The 22766-nt window shown below is 42.6% G+C and overlaps 1 protein-coding gene across 1 annotated transcript in view; it reads left to right on the top strand.

The window, feature by feature from the left end:
- Positions 1–22766, top strand: part of TC2N (tandem C2 domains, nuclear) — a 154766-nt gene that overhangs the window by 55512 nt on the left and 76488 nt on the right. The gene's annotated exons all lie outside the window — the stretch shown is intronic.

Below are 22766 nucleotides of genomic sequence, written 5' to 3'. Positions count from 1 at the left end.
ATTTCGAAAATAGGCGAACCGATGCCTTTTGCACTAAAACATAGCTCCAAAGCATGGGTTTGGCATTTTACACAGTTATGTGTAATTTAGTGTAACTTCTCTGAAATTTCGTGCAATTACACAAACGCAAATACGTGAATTTCACACACACCTTGTTACTGGTAAACAGGGCAGTGTGTGACGTGCTGCACCTGGCCAGTACAGAGCTCAAAGGATCGTTTTCAAATGGTCCTCGTGCCCCTAAGCAGCTTCCTGCTGGCACGCGGTTATCACTTGCTGTGCAGGTGGGAGCTGTACAGAAAGAAGCACTCTCTTGTCCGCCATAGCATTACTCCGCAGGCATTTGATACCCAACGCATTTGCAGGGTTCCTGGCATCGTTTTCCAGTGTGATTAAGCTCTATCAAATGTTCTTCGATACAACATACATTATTGTCTTGGATTAAAGGAAAAATCTGGTGAGGGAGCGTCGCAGTTGTCTGACGACATTCCTGTTTTCTAGTGGCATGCGATGCTTGTTCATTACAGGCTAACCTTCCTTTCAGTGTGAGGAAACTTTAGGGTTTAGTTCATGGGACAGTTATGTGCGAAAAATGGTCACAAATGTTACTAATATCTGCCCCTAATGTAGACATTTGGGGCCAGATTCACAAGACCATTGCGCCCCTTAGCTCCACATTTGCAGCAGCATTTTTGCCACAAATGTGATGCTCACGGGCCACTACCATAGCACCATATTTACAAGGTGGCGCAAATTAGGTTTGCACCACCTTGTAAACTCTTTGCGCCGCATCATGCATAACATATGCATGGTGTATTTCTAGCGTAATTTTTAATACCTGCTTAAAGCAGGCGTTAAAATGAGGCTCTCGTTGATTTCAATAGGCCTCTTATCACTGTACTGGATTAGCGTAATTTTTTTTTCTTTACACTAATCCAGTATAGCTTTACAATAGCATAAAACAAATGACGCTATTGCCCCTAACATGCACCATGGTGCGCCATATTGTAAATACAGCGCTACCATGGTGGCGTTACGGGCCACAAGGGGGCTGCAAAAAAAGAGTCGCATCACCGGTGATGCACCACTTTCTTGTAAATATGTCCCTAGATGTCTAGGTGCCCGTGGCCAGAATTCATTCTTTTCAACAGCAGCAAATTATTGGACATGCATTTGTGGCTGGAACATATGTAGCATTGCATGGAGCTTTGGTTAACTTTTAGGTTTATTAAATGTTTTTTTATAAAATATTTTTTTAATTGTCATTTGAAGATACATACATAAATGCACATTTTGGCAAAAAAACAAGTATAAAGTATAGAAACCTGCTGATCCATACTGCACAGCACATCTGCTTGCAAATGAACAGCCTAATCAGTCAGAAATCCAAGGCCTCTAAATCTTTAAAAAAAAGATTCTGTGGGCATCCAACAGCATGATATACCGGGTCTTCCATCACCTAATATCTTCTCATATTTCTAGCCGATATCCCAACATCAGGTGCTACTTTTGCTTCTTTTGTGCAATATATCTCTTACCGAGTAGTGACCCCAGGATTGTGAACACCTTGGTGTATCATGCATCTTGAAGGTCCTTGAAGAGGCACAGCAAAGCGATTTTAAGATTAGGTCACACTCCCACTTATTTACATTGCATGTAATCTTGGTCGCCCTTGTCCACAACTTTGCATCAGTGTGTAGCCCAACATTGTGTGGTGGAAATCCCTCTGTGCAGTCAATCAATGCAGCCGGCGAGCAAATATGTCATGGTGAGATTTTCAGATCTTAACTCATGGGTTCTATATCGTACACTTCACCTTCTTGGGGCTAATGTCTAGCAAGATTTTAACATTACTGAGGTTAAAGATGTATCAAGTATCTATAGAACTGACTTATTGGGTTGGTTCTCTTTCTATAGATTTACTATCAAAACCATAATGGGGATTCCTTGGGAATCACATCCACTGAAGCCTTAGGTCCACAAGATGCCAGCGGTAATAACTTACCCAGAGGGGGGTTTCATTCAAAAGCCTATCCAGCCAATAGATTCTCTTTAGTGCCAGTCATTTACATCTTTGAGATACGTCGCACATAGATAAGGTTTTATACCTGTATACACAAACCCCTATTAAATGTAAAGTTACAACACATAGTGAAGAACATCCTATGTGCTCCACCTTTCAAAGATAGCAAGCCTTACAAAGACAGAAATGACTGACCAGGCTACGAAAGAAGAATGGAAGGAGGCCTCTGGAGTAATTCTTGAGCACAAGAAGTTGAAGACTTGGCTTTTCGAGTAGTCCCACTAGGCCCTAGGTTTGGCTAGACTTACCCCTGCTCGGTGCCAGCATACTCTCCCAGGTAATAGTGTGCTTTACAAATCTGCATAACATAATACAACACATAAAACATAACACATATAACATAACACATATGACATACTATAATATAACATACCACAACATAAATAATATTCTTGGGGAAACCCCATTTTGAAGACTGCCACACTACTTATCAAAGAGAGGGTTGGATTCATCCAGGTTGCCAGGGCCCTTTTAAGGGAAATACATTGCTATACAGCATTTTGCACCTATGACACTGACTCACTCTGCATCATAAAAATACCAAAACACTTAAAGTCCATCTGTTCTGTTCTGAGCTATGCAGTTTGGTTAATACCACTCCTCCTCGTTACGCCAAACAATACTTACTTTGGTCAGCATTTAGATTGTTCTTGGGGCAGATCACCATGGGTCATTCAGATTGGGAAGGCAGTCACCTACATAGAGGGAGACTTGACCTTCCACTCCCAGATGTCAGCTGGATCCTTACATAAGAGCATTAGTCCTGAAGAGCTCAGCGAAATGCTTCATTACTATCACAAGTAGGAGGGGTCTTGCTAGGTTAGGAATAAATCTATTTTTTAAAGGTTGAGGACCATATGTGTTCCCAAATAATTCTTGATTGGGTATTAGACACTCCTTTTCCCATTTTGATATGGTGAATTGTACACATTTGGGATTATTATGGTGAAGGATTTTATGTATTTGAGAGAACGTAAGTAAGGGTCCAATTATATTACTTCCCGTACAGAATGCCAGTTCGCTGGATATACGTGAAAACTTAAACCAGGGGAAATGGACCCTAGTCCCCCATTTACAAAGTGAACTTACTAATAAATGGTAGGTTCCCACTTAAGTGTCAATAATTTGAGGGCATCCAATTGCCAGTTATCCAATAAAGTTCCTTTTAGAATTGGAAAAATACTCCAGGATTTGTGATCTAATTTAAAGTTTATTAGACAAAAGTAAATGGCTTCATATTATACAGCAAGTAGATGAAGCATGGAACAAAGTAGATACTCAGCTAACACATGTTTCGCCCTATGGGTTGCATTCACCAGGTCTTTCTCAAGGCATAATTGTGATAAATTTTTGCTTCTAGTAATGAACTGAGTGATATTGACAAAACAAACAATCCGTTTAGCAGCTAAAATAGCTTGTCCAGGGAGGTTCAGTCAGTCGCGCCTGTCGCTTCATCTACTTGCTGTATAATATGAAGCCATTTACTTTTGTCTAATAAACTTTAAATTGGATCACAAATCCTGGAGTATTTTTCCAATTCCTTAAGGAACTTTATTGGATAACTGGCAATTGGATGCCCCCCAAATTATTGGCACTTAAGTGGGAACCTACCATATATTAATATGTATTTGAGAGACAAGTCTTGTATAAGTTTATTATGAAACTGAACATAGAGGGCTCAATATCATATTTGGTGAGTTTGTTTAAGCACGAGTTTAATTTTAGGGATCTATAAAATTCAATGATGTTTACATTGTATGTTTCCTGTAAGTTTGCAAAAGTAAGTGGATTTTAAGACCACCAGGGTGGTTAATTAATATAAAATCCCTTGGGTGGATCAGGGTTGCAGGAAGGAAAGAAGAGCCATTTAATTCGATTATCCAGTTGTGCCTAATAGAAATCAGGTTTGAGTTCTTCAATTTAATGCCTTATTTACTACTTATAGTCAGAATTGCAGTTTTGGTACTGTCCATAATAAATTTCGAACGAGGAAGGGACAGATTGTGGGTGGTAAGATATGAAAGTGGATTAAGCGGGTATAGCGAGAGATTTCAATTTTTAGCCATAAAAGGTAATCATCATCTGGTTGGGTAATCCATCTTGAGCCTTTATTGAAGGGAAAGGCTGATTAGTAATTTTTAGAATTTAAAAGGTTGGCTCCAACTAGCTCCTTGGGGAGTCTTACTTTTCAAGGATATTCTGGGGCATTTGTTTTGACATATTCATGATCCTCCACAGAACCTTTTGGACTCCTCAACGTCTCCATAAACTAGGACTTCGGGACAGCCTCCTTTTTTGGAACTGCAAAAAGACCATAGGAGACCTTCCACATAATTGTTCAGCTGCCCACCCCTGGATTCCCACTCTTCTCAAATTCATAACTTAATCATATTGACCCTGCAGATAAATACAGAGAAGGACTTCACATTTATAATTACTGGCCCCTTTGACTCCCTTAAAAATGAGAAGGACAAAATCCTTTTAGATTTCATACTTACCCTCAGTTGTATAATCATCCTCAGTAACTGGAAAGACCTTTCTAAAGTCTCCTACTCTACATGGATAGAATGGCTTCTGGTCTTGAGAGGCGCAGCTAACATTTCATTATCACGATCTCCGTGGAAAATTCCAAGTCAATCCATATGGAACTCTGTTGACACACTATGCACTAACACAAAGCCTCCTTGAATCAGAGCTGTACTTCATCTAGCATGCTCTGACTAATCAAACCCAGTGGCATAACAAAACTTGAGGGGACCCCCTGCAAAGTACATGTAGGCCCCCCTCCAAACTCACTCAGGAGCTCTCAGGTCAGGGTACTGTGCTGTGGGGCCCAACTGGAGCTCTGGTCCCCCGGCATCGCGTGGGTGGCAGGGGCCTTTGTTAGGCCACTGATCAAACCCTATCAATCTTGATTAACACTAACTTTGTTTTGTTTTGAAACTGTTTATTCTTCTATACTCAATGCAATGTTTTTAACAAAATGATAACAAGTGTGCCTTGGCAGTCATTGTGATGACAGACTTGTGCAGATCTGACAGCAGCCAACCAACATCAGCTGACTTGTGTATCATCTCTATCAATGGGGGTGGGAGGGATAACTTTAGAACACCCCAGTGGGACTTGTTTGGACCTGGGTGTTTGCCAGATCGTAACTGTTCCAGGGCATGTTAGGCTGCTCCACGGAGATGTATATCCTGCAATCTCACTTAGTCATCTCACCGAGGACTCTTGCACAAAGGCTGCAACACTCAGTTTGAGATCATGATGTTTTCAGTCATTCTTTGCTTGAAAACAGCTAGCAGAGGCCAGAACAATCTCACTGCTACCATCTGCCACTGAAACAAAGGCAAAAATATTTGCAAAAAGTGTGGTCTCGGAATATAGATTGTGTACCATCTTGCATTCTTTTTCCAAATTGTTTGTCTGAATTTTGAATCAGCGTTTCAATCTGTTATAACATTGTTTTCCATATACCATCTGGCTTTTTGGATTAATTTCAAGCATAATTGGCAACTGTTTTGCGTTCACATTACATGCATCACATCAACCCCAACAGAGTCTCTGCTAAGACTGTGACTGTTTTGGTGTTGTAAAAGCTGCAGTGTGTGTTTGTTGACACCTTTGGGAGGCTGGTGCTGGCACATGGCAAACTGAGATGACCGTGCCCCAACCAGGGTGGTTGAGATTGTTTGGCACTGGTGTCCCGATGTCTGTCCTACTGTAGCCATGCAATCTTGGCCAAGTGCACCCTTTCTGTACCTGACTGTCCAAATAGCAAGGGAGATCAGTCCAAGGCATTTCAGGGAACTCAGAACTCAAACAGTCACACAGTAGATGCACTAATGTTCTGACCAATCCATGTCTTTTTACAAAATATAATTATTTTAATCATGACAGAACTTAAAATGGTACACATAAAGTTAGAAACTCTACAGGGATGCACAACAGGGTCTATGGGGTTCTTGACAGAATGAAAACATGGAAGTAACCACAATTGAAGCTCAATTCTCATTAGACTGTGTTGTAAATAAAGAGGAATACTAGCACACAGTGGTCACCTTAGGATAAAGGTTTATTAGAGCACATAAAGTGGTGTCAATCCTTCCAAGGAGCCAGGGCACAACTGACTTCCCTGGAACTCTCACCTTCCTACAATCTAGAACACACAACATTAGTGAACTGCTTACATCATAACACATCCCTTTCCCTTCACCCAATTACAATATATAACTAGAAATTAAATGAAAAATGAAATAAATGAAAATTAAACCTTAACTGGAAAGATCTACAGCAACATGTGATGATGGAACGCCTTGAATAATAAGAAAACATAATGGCAACAAAAATGTATTTATGATCTTACATAGTTATGATCTTACATAGTCTTTAAGGTAAGACGGTGGTCTACGATCTCTACTCTCTCTGATGACTCTAAAGGAATCAAAATCATTGATATCAGAATTTTCATACCCACCATACTATTCATTCAATCATCTGTCATTAACCTTGCTCTTGAAAATCCATCATCTTTTCCCACACATTCTTCTCCTTTTTGACATAATTCCACATTTCTCAAATTCCACTTTTCACCTTCTTCCACAATCAGAGAAAAATCTACTGACCTGTTCAACACAAAAAGGACCCTTCAATTTGGAAAGACCTCATCTTAAACATCCAGACTTTATCTTTACCCAATCGCCTCTCTCCAATTTGACATCCAATCTCTCTCTTTCTCCCCAGTGCACTCTTTCCTCTAAAAGTAGTCAACATTTTCAACCAGGCAGGAGCTAACTTTGTATCCAGTGACTGACGCCACTTCTCCTGGAACAGACATTTCTGAGTGATATTATGGGTACCTGTGCGATATGCCCATACCATATCATTCACCATTTTCTTCACATTGCAATGACTTTCTAACTCCATTTGAATGGCTCCTTTAACTATTTTGTTAGCCCTTTCAACTATACCATTCCCCTGGGTATTATAAAGGGATGTACCAAGATCTTTTATCCCTCAGTGTTCAAGAAATCTAACCAATTTAAAGCACGCTAACTGCTTTTTCAGCAAAAATGTCTTCCAATACCCCTATAGCAGTTTTAGTGGTCACCTCCTTCATAAATGTTATGATCAACCATTTCAAGCACACATCAACCATTAGCAATGCAAACTGCATCTCCTGAAGCAATTCTGACATCCAACCTATAAAATCTAAACGTACAGAATGCCATGATATACCAGTGTTGTCAATATGCTCCCCATCGGATTTGCTTCCCACTCTTATTCTTTTTTCACTTTCTTTAAAAACTAAGGGCCAGATTTATGGAAAGGTGGAGCAGCGCGGTGCTGTGACAAAATTGACAGCGCTGCACTGCGTCACTTTAGAAACACAGGGATGCACCGTATTTATGTGAATACGGCGCACCCGTGTGTTGTTCCCTGTGCTGGTGCTAAATTCAGCTGCCAGTGCAACCGCAGGTATCCTTGCACCATCGTGCAAGAATGTCTGCATTGAGGGGTGTGATTGTTTATGTGCGGGAAGTTGTCCTTTCCTGCATATAAACAATCACTAATGGCGCTTTGGCACTTCTGTGTGTGCTGCGCAATGCAGCACAGACAGAGGTTCCAAAATGTCATTTTCAAATCATTGTTTATGTGCAGGAAGGGACACCTTCCCGCACATAAACAATCATTTCTGGCATTTTGCTACAAAAAGCAAAAAACGATGAGGAATAAAAGTATTCCCCCTCATTGCACCCTACTAACACCACCAGTGGGGTGGCATTAGATTTTGGCGCTGCCTCAGGTTTACAAAATTTCATAAACTGAAGTAGCATCAAAATGCAATGGGCGTTGCTGTGGCACGTCCACAGCAACAACTATTGCACGCCCCTTAAACGCATGGTGCTGCGTGGGAAGGGGCTGTATTAACAAGGTGACGTTAAGCCACAAAAAGTGGCTTAACGCCACCTTGTAAATACGGTGCAGCGCTTAGCACCACAGGAGCGTCACGAAAAATGACTTTGTTTCATCTTACCATTCCTGCATATCCTGCATAGTGAAAGCTCATAACCCTACTGTGTACTACATCTTGCACTGATGCTACTGCTCCCTCAGTTTCATGTTCACTTACTGCAGGACCATCAACACTTTCCCAATCCAAGGGCATTCTTGAGAGACAATCTGTCTGTACATTCCTCCACCCTTGGACAACAGTATACATATAGTTCTGTAGTCTCACTGCCAGTCTGGCCAGTCTCTCTGAACCTTTCCCAGATCCACCGGATGACAAGATGTTTATTAAAGGTTTGTAAAAATAATGGTGAGCCCCACAGGTACATCCCAAAAATACTCAGCACCCCAGGCAGCAGTCAAAGCTTTGTGTTCAACAGCTGAATAATTCCTCTCCGAGTGTGTAAGTGAATGTGATGCAAACACAGCGGTCTTCTCTTTCTTTCCATGAACTTGGGATAATATGGCTCCTATACCAGACACACTGGCATCTGCACTAAGTACTGACTCAAGTTTTGTATCAAAAACTGTCAAAATACCAGCAGCACAAATTACTTTTTTAACATTTTCAAAACTTTTTTGTTGTTCATCCTCCCATACAAACTTGTTTCCCTTCCAAAACAATTTTCTTAAATTCTTAGTTTTTTCAGACAATTTCTCCACAAATTTACTGTGATACTCTATAAGTCCTAAGAACGCTGTCAATTTATCTTTTTCCTTCAGGTACGGAGCTGCTTGGGTTTGATTCCTACATTTGAGATAGTATACCCAAACTACCCAATCTATTCAGTTAAGAACATACATTTTTCTTGAGTCAATATCAAACCGATTTCTCCCAACTTCTTCAAAATCTTTTTTAAAATCACAATATGTTGTTCCACAGATTCTCCAAACACAAGTATATCACTTGAAAAAAATACAACATTTCCCATTCCATCAAACAACTGAGACATCATCCGCTGAAGACCATTCACTGCAGATGGCAAACCAAAAGACATACAAGTGAATTGGAATGTGCTCTTTGTTTTTATAAACACAGTTAAAGACGTGGAATCTTCATGTAATCTTATTTGATAGTAGACACTTCTTAAATATAATTTTGAAAAATATCTACCACCCCATATCGAAGACAACAATTTGTTCATTTTTGGAAGTGGAAAGGTGTCAGTAGCAATGTTATGATTTAATGATCTCAGATCAACACAGAACCTTAAAAACAACTTCTGTTTTGTGTAATTACCACTGGTGACATCCACAGAGAGGCTTCCACAGGTTTTATAATAACATCCTCCGACATCTCATTTAAGAATTTATATGTCAATGGCACTCTTCTCAGTTTGTGCTGTATTGGTAAAGCATTGCCCTTTAAGATTATAGGATGCACATACCATTTTAGACATCCAAAGTTTACTAGACACTTTCGGTGCACCATCCAAAACACCTTGTAATTGCACTTCCTCCACCACCATAACCAGATTTTGTGCCCTGGGATTGATCATTATATTGAGATTGAATTGGTGCATCCATTCTAAGATGAGTAGACATCAACTGATACATACACCTTCCCCTCAACTTGACGTGTTCCAAACTATGGGCCCGATTCACGAAGGTAAACTTAGATGTTTAGTCTAAACTTAGACCAAACATCTAAGGTTATAACTTTCAAATGGCAGTTACGGGGGCCCTAAGTGTGGACCTCCAGAGAGTACTTGTAAATGCCCTTTGTGAATTCCAATGACTTTAGGAATTCACAAGGGGCATTTACGACTACTATCTTTAGGTTCCCACTCAGGACGGGGATCCGCCCCGAGTGTAGACTTAAAGTTAGTACTCGTAAATGCCCTTTGTGAATTCCTAAAGTCGTAAACTTAGATGTTTTCTCTAACTCTAGACCAAATGTCTGAGCTTACCTTTGTGAATCTGGACCAGTATGATGCCTTCCATGTATCCCAAAAGGTCCATGGACTCACCATGATAACCCTCTGGATTCATGTCTTTGGGTAATAGGATGACATCCCTCCAATGTGTTCCAAACACTTTTTCAGGGACTATTGTGTACATAGACCCTGAATCTACCATCAACTTTATCTTATATCCACATACTCCAAATTCAGCTGTGGATCTCAATATTCTTCTTTTATCTCGTACCAATTTCTTTCCCTCCTTACCCTCCGCTACCATCAGAATCCTGTCACCATAATTTACATCTTCAACCATATCCACTACTCTGGATTTTGGATTCTCCTTACTGGGTTTGTTGGTTTTCCTTAAACATTCATGCAAAGGGACCTTTGCGGCCACATTTGTTGTAGTCTGTTTACTGCAAAACAACATTTAGAATCCAAAGCATGATGAATTCTTCTACAATGGGCACACTCATTTGCTTTGTTTTTAATACTACTTGACAAGTTCAAAGCACCCCCTTTGCTGCTGCTTCTAGACACAGCATTGACATCTCTCTCTGGACTATGTCTGTCACTTCCTAAGACTGCCACTTCTCCACTACCTTTCTCCCTTTTGCTTAACTCCTTCATACAATGTTGTGACTCCCTTATCAGCTTAGACATCTCCTTTGCATCTTTAAGCAAAGTATTCTTAGCAGCCCATAATCTCTCATGTATTTTTTATCTTTACATTAACTTATAAGTTGGTCTTGAATCAGTTCATCGGCTATAACTCCAAAGCTACATTTGACTGACAAATCCCTGAGTCTGGCTACAAATTCATCTATAGATTCATGTTCAGACTGAGGTTGGGTGTAAAATTTGTACCATGCCCTAGATTAACTTCTTTCAAAAATCTAGTGTTTTAAGTACCTCCTTATGTACATTATCCATGGGCTGACCATTAAGTCTCACCTCCACAAGTAAGTATTTAAAGATATGTTGCCCTTCACTATCCAATGCACCTACTAGTAAAGATTTATTTCTTGCTGGAGAAAAGTTCTGCCCATCTAATGATATAATATAATTTTCCAGCTTTCCACCCAATCTTCCTAAATAATTTAGGAATAATCTACTAGTAAAGATTTATTTCTTGCTGGAGAAAAGTTCTGCCCATCTAATGATATAATATAATTTTCCAGCATTTCCACCCAATCTTCCTAAATAATTGAAGGCACCCTTGGTTGAGATAAAAATTGGAGGAAGAATGATTTTACTTTGAGACCCCATCTCATGTTTATGATTGTGCAGATCACCGTACAGTTTAAGCCATCTGTGACTACACCATTGAAGGACTGTTGTATCACGTTGATTTCTCAGTGTGAAGATCACCACAGATTTACTATTGTGACAAGGTAATTCTCTGGTGTGCAGATCACCGGGAAGTATTATGGTATTAAGTTAACCTCCTCTGTCTGAACCATGAGGATAAATTGAGGCAATTGATCTTCGGTGTGCAGATCACTGCGAAGTAATATGGCAAAAAATGGACTTCCACTGTCTGCACAATGAGGTACTTGTGTGCAGATCACAGTGAGGCTAAATTGTACTAAATAAACTTTCTTTCGCTGCACAAGAAGGTAAAATTATGAAAGTTACATTGTTCCTCCTTAACCCTTTGTTTTTTCTTTTTGATACAAGTCCCTATTTATTATGCATTCGCTCTTTTTTTTTATGTGAGTGCCTGTTTGTCATGCAATCGCTACCTAAACCAAAATGGCACCGCATAGAACTTGTGGCGTGATGCACGTTACCCTCCACCTACTTCCTATAATGCTCAGATGAGGCAGGGTTGCTAGTTCATGGGTGACAAAGGCCTAAAAAGCATGTGCCTGCCCTTGAGCTTTCACACAAAGGTAATGGTCAGGGCACAGCCATATCCAAAAGTTTACAGCAGTGCTTCATTTGTAAATAAAGAGGTGCCGGTGCTCAAAGCCCTTCTCAAACATGCGGCTGCTACAATTAAATGTGTGAACACGGAATACTTAGGAAGCGTAATCCTGAAGCCATCTCGGGCCTCTTCAATCCATATAAAGCCACTTCCTGCCACTTCGGCTCACTCTTGCAGCTTTCTACTTTCTCACTTTGTGACGCTTTTTCGTTTTTCTCTTCCTCCGTCTTGCCCATATGTGTCTTTTGGTCGCAGTAATTGCTTGTGGCAGAAGAATAAGCCCCGGCCGTCAAAAATAAGTGCTGGTGCTCTGCACTGGAAACAACAACCACAAATTAAGCACTGGTTTACAGTACCTTTAAAACAATGTAAAAATGAAAGCACTCCTCTGAATCACAGCATCTTTGCTCTCCAAGTATTTCTGTCCACATTGTAATCGAGCACCAAAGCTCCACTCTCCCTCGACAGCCGTTCAACTCATCAGCACAGCAATCACTAGACCCACCCAGGATGTATGTTTTTCTGATTCCTAACCAGTGCCTTCCATAGATTTTCACGCAGTTATCACCTTTAAAATAAAGCATACAACCTAGCATCGATCCTTCCAGGGAGTTAGGGCACAAATGACTTCCCTGGAACTCTTGCCGCCCTACAATCTAGAACTCACAACATCATATAATAACTTACATCATAACAGACTGCAGCGAAGCAGCTTCCTAGCATTCTGTGACCCATAGGTTTACGAGTGGCAAACGATTATTCATTTCTTATGGAGGGATTGTAATGTTCGATAAATCATCTACTAAATTTCATTCGGGCATATTGAATGCACACTTAGAATTTCCAGTCATAGGTGAGGTGGTGGAGGACCATGGGCAATCAGCCACACTCACTAGGGCTTGTTCAGACAACCCTCTCCTTCTCTCCATGGTCAGAGAACTATCAGGGCAGCGCCTTCGTGAAGACACCGTTAGAAGTCTGCTGTGATGGAAGGATCTTCCTCAATCAGTTTGGGGATCTTGTGCAGTCCTGTAAGTGCAATGAAGGTAGACTCAGCAAAAGTCCCCTGCGTCTTTCTCAACAGCAGTCTCTTAATTGGGCATCATTTACTTAAATTTTGACACTGTCAAATCAGCCATGACTTCTCCTCAATGGGACTGGACTCAGCAGTCAGGCAGGGAGATCAGGGTACTGTGACTGGTCTTCTCTCTATTCTCCCATGTTTCCTCTGCACCATCAGGAATGCTTCTCACACTGGCAAGCCAAGTGCATTCTCTTAGGTAGATTTTTGGGGGGACAAAGTTCTCCCCCCCCTCAGCAGTCAGGCAGCACCCTGGGTTACTGGCAGTCTCACATCAAGACTTGTAGAAACCAGATGTCCTCTCATCTTTCAGAGACTGACTATTGGTTAATCCATTCATGGAACATAGCAGCTCTTCTCCACATCAGTGGAGCAGCTCAATGACAAACACAGTAGGAAAGATTAAGACTCTCTTTTATATTGCATTTTCAAACGGGGATGTTGATCCACTGCCTGGGATTAGAAACTGGTTTGGCATGCAGACATGTTCTTTCTGCAAAATGATGTCTCCTTACAGTAAGTAGGGATGAGGCTGGTTTCAAGCAGGAGTAACCACAACAAGAATGCGAGTGTGAGGCTGTGCAGTGGTGCTCATCAGACTACTAAAATGGGTCACTCAAAGAAAAAGAAAGGATCCAGGCCTACCCCAAAAACATATCTTGCAATAGCAATTGTCTGCTGGATCATCCTCATTCTCCCACCATTACCCAAATGGCAGTGCTTAGAAAGGAATAATCAGTAACCATCTTGCAAAAAGGTTGCATAGAATTTCTAAAGGCAATCTTGTCCTTATCTCACCATACGTCTGTGTCTGCATTACATTATCCTCCTCAGGAATGCAAGCAGTATACTTCCACTATCTGGAGGCACTTTTTTAAAAATTCCATCTTGTGCCATGTTTGAGCACAGGCAATCCTAAATGGATCCCCTGGTAACAGCATACATACACACTTGCAAACAGTACGGAGTCATGATGCCATACACAATCCATGCTCACGCACTTGACATTCTCACAGAGATGTCAGCTTAGGGTCTAATCATCACACCTAAGTGGCACTTTATTCAGGGGGATCTCAAGGTACCACACTTACCTTTCTCAGCAAGTAAATAAGCCTAAAAGCACTGTAAGCTGAGACCACCTCTCACTGTACATGGCTATTGTCACAGGTGGTAGTCTCTTGTCTAGACAAAGCTACACTTTGGTGCCCCTCAATGACTTCCGAGGCAGGTTCTGGGCCTCACCTTCTATTGTGGGCATAGGCCTGCACAACACACACAGGATTTGCCTGTGCTGAGGCCAAAGTAAATTCAGTATGCCAGATTCACTTGTCACTGAGTGCAGGATTGCAAGTACTTTATCATGCAAGAGGATATTTCTGTCCCAGTAGACTTGCAGCATTTTCACAGAGCTGTGGACTACCTTTGTCTCCCAAGCCAAAGGCCATTTGGTGTCAATGTATATTTTAAGAAATGTTTATAAGGTTAAAAAAATCTAAACTGAAAAGCTACAATGAAAACAAGATGTTTTCCTTTACCATGAAGTGTGCTTGTCCATACTTTTGTTTCTTTTATTTAAGACGTTTGTAGACTGATTTAATCAGGTGGGAATCAACTACCTGATTCTGATGCCACCAAGTAGATCTTGTTCTTATTACTGTGCCATCAACCCCAAAACCAGACTTCGTCTCTTGAGTCTTCACTACCAGAAGATGAGGGTTATCTGTTTCTCCACCTGCTTGTGATGAGATCGAGTATCAGCTGCCTTTCCAATCCTTCTGTAGCGGATACCAGCATTGTAGCTCCATCCAACACCTCTGTCCTCAAAGCAGAGGATCAGCTCTAATCCCTGATACATCCCAACTTATGTATTCACTCAGGATTACAATACCAAGCAGACACCAACTGAAATTAATCTACTCTTCCGATTATTCCAAGACATACATTTCATACTTTATGAATCGCCTTTCAGATCAGCATCCCTCCACCCTACAACCTGTCCCTCTCAAGTACAAGTTGGCCTTTGGGGCACTTTCTTTTGCACCGGAGGGGCACTTTCTCTTGCATTGGACAGTGACAGCTACCATATGATGCTGTTGGGGGCGAGGCCTGGAGGAGCCCCCCAAGTTGGAAGTTTGTCAATACCCGGTCATTGCAGCTGAAAAATACAAAGCTGCTGTGCCACAGACGTAACCGTTATGTCTGGCACCGGCCAAACGGGGAGCACCACTTGGGCACCAGGGATTGTTGTGTGTATGTTTTGTTTGGGGAGGCGCCCTCTTGGGCAAGGGTCACTCCCCATGGAGACACATTACTGTTGGCCATTCGGCCAATTTTTATTAAGCCCTTCAGAAAGGCCACAAGACAGCCAGGAAGAATTGGGACAAACTGGGACAAAGTTTTTCTGCCCACCGGTAGGCAGATGGGGCAATTACCCCCGATCCGCTCCCGGGGGGGGGGGAGGCAGAAAACCTACTAGATGCCAGGAATTTTTTGGGCAAAAGGAGGGGTGGGGGCTACCAACCAGAATGGGCATGGTTATGCCCCCCACCCCAACTGAAGGGGGTAACAGACTTTCAGCCCCCCCTGCAAACTAAAGGATCTTATCCCAACGCAAACAAGAGGATATTTTATTATTTTCTGTTTTGATTTTACATTCGGGCTAAGAGAGCTTGGCTAATGGTGAGAAGCTGCACCTTTTGGACTTTGGGACACTGCCTCCTAGAAAAATCATCCAGACCTACACACATCTGAAAACTAAACATCTGGGTGAGTTCAAGGTGGTGTACTTCATATGTACCCCACACCATTTTCTTACCCACAATGCCCTGTAAACCTCCAACTTTGCTTGAAATCACACATTTTCCCTACATTTTTGTGATGGAACCTTCCGGAATCCACAGGAATCCACAAAATTCCTACCACCCAGCATAGTTGCATCTATACCGATAAAAATTCTGCCCCACTTGTCAGCCTAAAAACATGTTTTTTCCTTTTGGACTTGCTTTGGTTTCCCTTCAATTTTGACATGTATTTAGCCCTTGTCTGTCACAGGCTCTTGGCCCACCTACACAAGTGAGGTATCATTTTTATCGGGAGATTGAGGGGAACGTTGAGTTGTGCCGGTGCAGTGATCCCACACAGAAATATGAGGAAAATGTGATCTTTTACCTAAATTTGAGGCCTACTGAGGATTCTGGGTAAGAAATCAGTGGGGGATCCATGCAAGTTACACCTCCCCGGACTCTCTCTGGTGTCTAGTTTTCAGAAATGTCTGGGTTTGGTAGGTTTCCCTAGATGGTTGCTGAGCCCAGGACCAAAAACACAGGTGCCCACCCTTGCTAAAACAGGTCGTTTGTAATAGATAATTTTGATGTGTCCATGTTGTGTTTTGGGGCATTTCCTGTTGTGGGCACTAGGCCTACCCACACGAGTTAGGTACCATTTTTATCAGGAGACTTAGTGGAATGCTGGGTTGAAGGAAATGTGTGCCTCCTCTCACATTCCAGAACTTTCCATCACCGAAATGTGAGAAAAGGTGTTTTTATTGCCCAGTTTTTAGGTTTGCAAAGAATGTTGGGTAACAGACCCTGCTGAGAGCGCCATAAGTTACCCCATCCTGGGTTCTCCTAGGTGTCTAGTTTTAAAAAATGCACAGGTTTGGTAGGTTTGCTATGGTGCCGGCTGAGCTAGAGGCCAAAATCCACAGCTAGGCACTTTGCAAAAACAGGTCAGTTTTCATTAAAAAATGTGATGTGTCCACGTTGTGTTTTGGGGCAGTTTCTGTTGAGGGCACTAGGCCTACCTACACAAGTGAAGTCATTTTTATTGGGAGACTTAGGGGAATGCTAGGTAGAAGGAAGATTGTGGCTCCCCTCAGATTTCCAAAAAATGAGGAAAAGGTGTTTTTTAGCTAAATGTTGAGGTTTGCAAAGAATTCCAGGTAACAGAACCTGGTAAGAATTCCACAAGTCACCCCATCCTAGATTTCCCTAGGTGCCTAGGTTTGCTAGGTTTTTCTAGGTGCCAGCTGAACTAGAGGCCAAAATCAACAGCTAGGCACTTTCCAAAAACACGTTAGATTTCAATGTAACAATGTGATCTGTCCATGTTGTATGTTGGGACGTTTCCTGTCGCCGGCAGTAGGCCTACCCACACAAGTGAGGTACCATTTTTATCGGGAGACGTGGGGGAACACATAATAGAAGAATAAGTGTTATTGCCCCTTGTCTTTCTCTACATATTTTCCTTCCAACTGTAAGACCGTGTGTAAGAAAGAAGTCTATTTGAGAATACCCTGTAATTCACATGCTAGTGTAGGGAACCTCGAATTCAAGGTTGTGCAAATAACTACTACTTCTCAACACTGTGGCCCTCATTCCAAACCTGGCAGTCTATGACCGCCAGGGCGGAGGGCAACGGAAGCACCGCCAACAGGCTGGCGGTGCTTCCAGGGCTATTCTGACCGTGGCGGTAAAGCCGCGGTCAGAAAAGGGGATCCGGCGGTTTCCCGCAGGATTACCCCTGGCCCAGGGAATCCTCCATGGTGGCGCTGCTTGCAGCGCCGCCATGGGGATTCCGACCCCCTTCCCGCCAGCCTGTTTCTGGCGGTTTACACCGCCAGAACCAGGATGGCGGGAACGGGTGTCGTGGGGCCCCTGGGGGCCCCTGCACTGCCCATGCCACTGGCATGGGCAGTGCAGGGGCCCCCTAACAGGGCCCCATTAGGATTTTCACTGTCTGCTTTGCAGACAGTGAAAATCGCGACGGGTGCTACTGCACCCGTCGCACCCCTGCAACTCTGCCGGCTCCATTCGGAGCCGGCTTCATTGTTGCAGGGTCTTTCCCGCTGGGCCGGCGGGCGCCCTTTTGGCGGTCGCCCGCCGGCCCAGCGGGAAAGCCAGAATGGCCTCCGCGGTCTTTTGACCGCGGGGCGGCCAAGTGGCGGTTCCCGCCCGGCTGGCGGCGCCGGCCGGCCACCGAATTCAGAATTAGGCCCTGTATCTTGTCCCCATTTTGGAAATACAAAGGTTTCCTTGATACCTATTTTTCACTCTTTATATTTTACCAAATGAATTGCTGTATACCCTGTATACAATTAAAACCCATTGCAAGGTGCAGCTCATTTATTGGCTCCGGGTACCTAGGATTCTTGATGAACTTACAAGCCCTATGTATCCCCACAACTAGAAGAGTCCAGCAGACATAATGTGGACAGAAATGTCTTTTTTTTTTCAACTGAATTTCAATCTTTTTTCATTTAGATGTTACTTTCCGTAGGAAAACCATGAAGGATCTACACAAATGACCCCTTGCTGAATTCAGAATTGTGTCTACTTTCAGAAACGTTTAGGTGTCCAGGATCCATCATTGGTTTCACACGTATTTCTGTCACTAACTGGAAGGAGGCTGAAAGCACAAAAAATAGTAAAAATGGGATATGTCCCAGTAAAATGCCAAAATTGTGTTGAAAATGTGGTTTTCTGATTCAAGTCTGCCTGTTCATGAAAGCTCGGAAGATGGTGATTTTAGCACCACAAACCCTTTGTTGATGCCATTTTCAGGGAAAATAACCAAATGCTTTCTTCTGCAGCACTTTTTCCCCCCCAAAAACACATTTTAGCTATATTTTAGCTAATTTATTGATCTCCTCCAGGGGAAACCACAAACTCTGAGTACCTTTAGAATCCCTAAGATGTTGGAAAAAAAGGACGCAAAGTTGACATGGATAGTTTATGTGGACAAAAAAATTATGAGGGCCTAAGCGCAAACTACCCCAAATAGCCAAAAAAAGGCTTGGCACAGAAGGGGGAAAAGACCTGGCAGCGAAGGGGTTAAACTGCAAGAGGCCCGGAGAGGAAGGGGTTCAATGGAAAGAGCTACAGCATGGGAGGCAGTGGCTGTGGCGCTGGGGGTAGATGTCAATGCGGCTTCAGAGGCAGTCCAGCTTCTCCCTAAGGCATCCCCACTTTGCCAAGGAGTGCTGAATCCGTTATGCACGAGGATGAGGGAGCAAATGCTTAACATTGGAGGGGCAGAATCTGTGGGGGTTCAAGAGACTGAGGGAAGACACTTCCCCGACATTACTGTTACCACAGTATTCGCGCTGAAGGGGCACATGGGCACAGTGCGCGGGTGGATGGGAAATGTTCCGTTGTTATAGGGGTGCAGAAACAGTACTGGCATGTGTGAGCGGTTGAAAGGGAAATATAAATATGCAGTTCACAATGTCTTATTGATCACCCCTTGGAGGTGGATGGTAGAATATTGATATGTGTATTGCATTTTCTACAAACTCCCAAGAAAGTTTGTTTAAAAAAAAAAAGTACATGTTGGGCTTCTCTGAAGCGTAGGTCAACATCACTCCAGCCAAGTCACCTGCAAAAGCCCCATAACGTAAGAGGCTGTCAATTGAAAAGAATTAGGACATGGGGGTCATGAGGGAATGGTTTTGTGGTTGGGTGAGGACCGTTCATTCTGCTTTAAAACCAGTCTTTAGACTGGAGCCTTCTGGGGCCATGCCAGGGTAGCCAGTCAGTTCTTGCTAACCACTTCTCTGTCCTAAGAATGTGGTCACCTAATTCAGAGCTGCGGGTGAAGCATACACTCTTTTTTTAAGTACTTCAGGGCCTGCCAATGAACTGACAAGGGTGCAGAAGGTGTGGCTGCAGCAAACCCTGCAGCTTCCACAGCTTTCAGTGACCTACTTCCTATGCTGAGCTTGGTGCCTTGCCCTGCCACCGGGGATGTCAATGCCTCTCTAAAAGGACAGGTAACATGTTCATGGGATGTATGTATCGTTGTTCCAGACATAGGCTGGGGAGTCGTAGTCTCTCCATGCTATGGTCAGCTTACTCTTTTAGTTGCCAAAATGTTTTGATTAATGGCTATATGTGTAAGGTAGACAGGACATATGATGATCACAGGAGATACGTTGTACTACTTTATATCCGGTACAGTCAGTGTTTTACACGCATTTTTGTAATTCAAATGGTTTGGTTAGCAGCAACCTCTTTACCTTCTAAGCGGGACATCTTAGCCACAAACAGGACAAAACATCATAGATTACATGTCATTGAGAGATGCCTCTCTGGCTAGCAAAGCAGCGGTGGCGGCTGCAAGTCTAAAGGGGAGGGGTGAAAGGGGAGGGATATGATAATTTTAAAAAACGGATCTTGTCGATAACAACACCTGCTGCGTTGCTCTTCTTCTCTCTGGTGCCATGAAGTCCTTGGAACACCAGCATAGGCTTCCCATGCAATCTTGGTGCTGTTCTCATGCTAAAACTAGGATGAGAGCAGCACCAGGCTTGGTCTGAGCAGCTTGCTCTGCTGCTCAGACACTTTGTGGGAATCTGTGCAGTTTGTCCAAACCGGCTGCGTAACATAGCCAGGTTGGAGAAACCTAGGTTCAAGTTTGTGTTTGGCCAGCCTAAGACGGCCAACCAAACTTGCATGCACTCTCAAGTGCACAGATTCTACTCCCCCTACCCTCTGTCCATCCCATGGCCTAGCCCCACCCACCCTTCAGAGACTGGCTCAGCTGAGCCACCAACTGAAAAAATAAAACGATAGTGAAATATCGTTTTATTTTTCCAGCTGCTGGCTTCGTAGGGGGGCGACGCTCCTTCGTCATTGGGAAGGAGCCGCCCCTGTTGCAAAGTCACAAGCAGAGTTGTTCTGCCTCTAGAAGCACACACATTCTTTTGGAACTTTTGACTTTAGAAAATAAAATGAGTATCCTTCTTAAACGTGCATATCTACAACTTCTACTGGTGCCTGTCAATTTGATTTGAAACAAGGGATATACAAAGTTTTTATTTCGGTAGTTCCATTGAACAAAATCTATAATTTGTACACTTCGGATAGTTGTGAATGTTTGCTTCACAAATACCATTGGTACAGTTATTTTTAACAAAAAAAGGCTTTATCATCCGTCAATTGTTCGTTTGTCAAATTTCAATTCGCCTACAATAAGTTAAATGAACCTCTGTTGCTGATTCAGTTTTTAGATTAAAAAAAGTTAAGTCAGTAGAAATGTATTTTGCGTTCCCAAATTTTTTTTCCATTTTTTTTCTCCTTCATAAAAAAACGTTATCAAGTTTCCCGAAGTTTGCATAGTTTCTTACTCAAGTTTTTGAATTGGGTAGATGCAAAGTGCCGCAACTATGCAGAGCCTAGTGAAAGGTCGTCTGCCAGTGTTGTAATAACCAGTGCTTGAAATGGAAAAATGAAAGTGCAGGTACTCTGTGACAGAGTACCTGCTTGTTTCCGAGAAGTGCCGGTACTCTCCAATTAAAAGTATTACGTTTTTCTTGAGATGTGCCGGTACTCTCCCTCTTAAAATAAAAAAGTGCCGGTACTCAGTACCGGACAGTACCGGCCCATTTAAAGCACTGGTAATAACAACTGCTCTTCATTTTTAACTGTTTGCAACCAATGTTGCTTTATGAAGTTATGAAGTGTACCTTTCGCGCCACTGATCTTTTAGAATTGCCTTTAGCATCTGCTAGGTTCAGTTACTGGTAATGCTTGTTATCAATAACTCTTTATCAACCCTGTTCGGTTTCGAGGTCTCAATAAAGCTTTCTTTGAAAACAGGACAAGCCACATTTGGGACCCGTGGCAAGTGTTGTTTGATGTAACTTCTTGCGATGTCAGCAGAGCTCAAAACAGCAAATCTTTTAGATATTATAGTTAGTGCCTGGTGAGGTGAAGAACACGTGGCCAGTGTTTCTTCTCTACCACTCTTTACTATTAATATTTTCACTGCATTGCCGCTGCCGCTGTGTTAGGCACTCTTGTTAGGAGGAACCTATTAGGAGTCTCCATCTTGAAGAAGGCACCAATCACATATCTTTATGAAGGCCCTAGGGCCCTCCAAAATTCTCACCTAGCAAGCATGATAGTAAGCAATGCAGACTTCTTTTGCCTCAAGCCGCCACAAACCCTGCAAGATAAGCAAGTGAAAGACCTACGATCAGTGGCTCTTATTTTGGAGCTAACCCAGCTCAAAGGCTCTCGGCCTCCTCCCTGAAGGAAAACATCTAACAAAGATCTTCAACCATGCAGAACGATTTTGAAACCACCTTGTTCTTGCAACTCTAAAAATTTCTTTTTTTCTGTTGGGGACGTTGCTGTGCCAATGTTTTATTTGCTAAATTCATTGCAACATTTGTTCTGCAATGATAGATCAACCTGGTTTCTACTCTGTAAAGTTCCTTAACACCTCATTCAGGCCGAGATCCAGTTTCACTTTGCTTATTAATGTTGCAGCAGCAAAAGAGACTAAACAACATGTGGGGAAAGAAAGAGACGCACCCACATACTGCTACCTCCATGGAACTACGGATCGAGTCCTATGCAGCCATGTCATGAAGCAGTTGAGAAGTCGTCCAACATGGACTTCAACCTAAATGTAATTTCTAAACACCTTCTGAGAGCGGAAGGATGTCTCTGATGCTGAAAATCTTTCTTATACCTCATCCTGCTGGATGAACAGACCTGGCAGCCCTTCCCATCCTAGGGCAGGTCATGAGTATTCACTATGACATACTCATATCTGCAAAATTCCTTTAAAAGATTGCATCTGGGTGTGTTGCAACACATAAGAAAGATACATATATGTATATAGGGCCTTAAAGGTTTTGGCTATGCCGTGTGTGTTTTGAGAGTGTTCAATGAATTCACTGTGCTTCTCATCAACATTTATGACTCTACTTGTGGTTCTCCACTTCCCTTCATTTCCGTCCCAAAACCC

This window comes from Pleurodeles waltl, chromosome 9 (genome assembly GCF_031143425.1).
Source record: "Pleurodeles waltl isolate 20211129_DDA chromosome 9, aPleWal1.hap1.20221129, whole genome shotgun sequence".
NCBI classification, from domain to species: domain Eukaryota; kingdom Metazoa; phylum Chordata; class Amphibia; order Caudata; family Salamandridae; genus Pleurodeles; species Pleurodeles waltl.
Note: the sequence above shows the minus strand (reverse complement) of the source record. Positions and strands in the feature narration are given on the sequence as shown.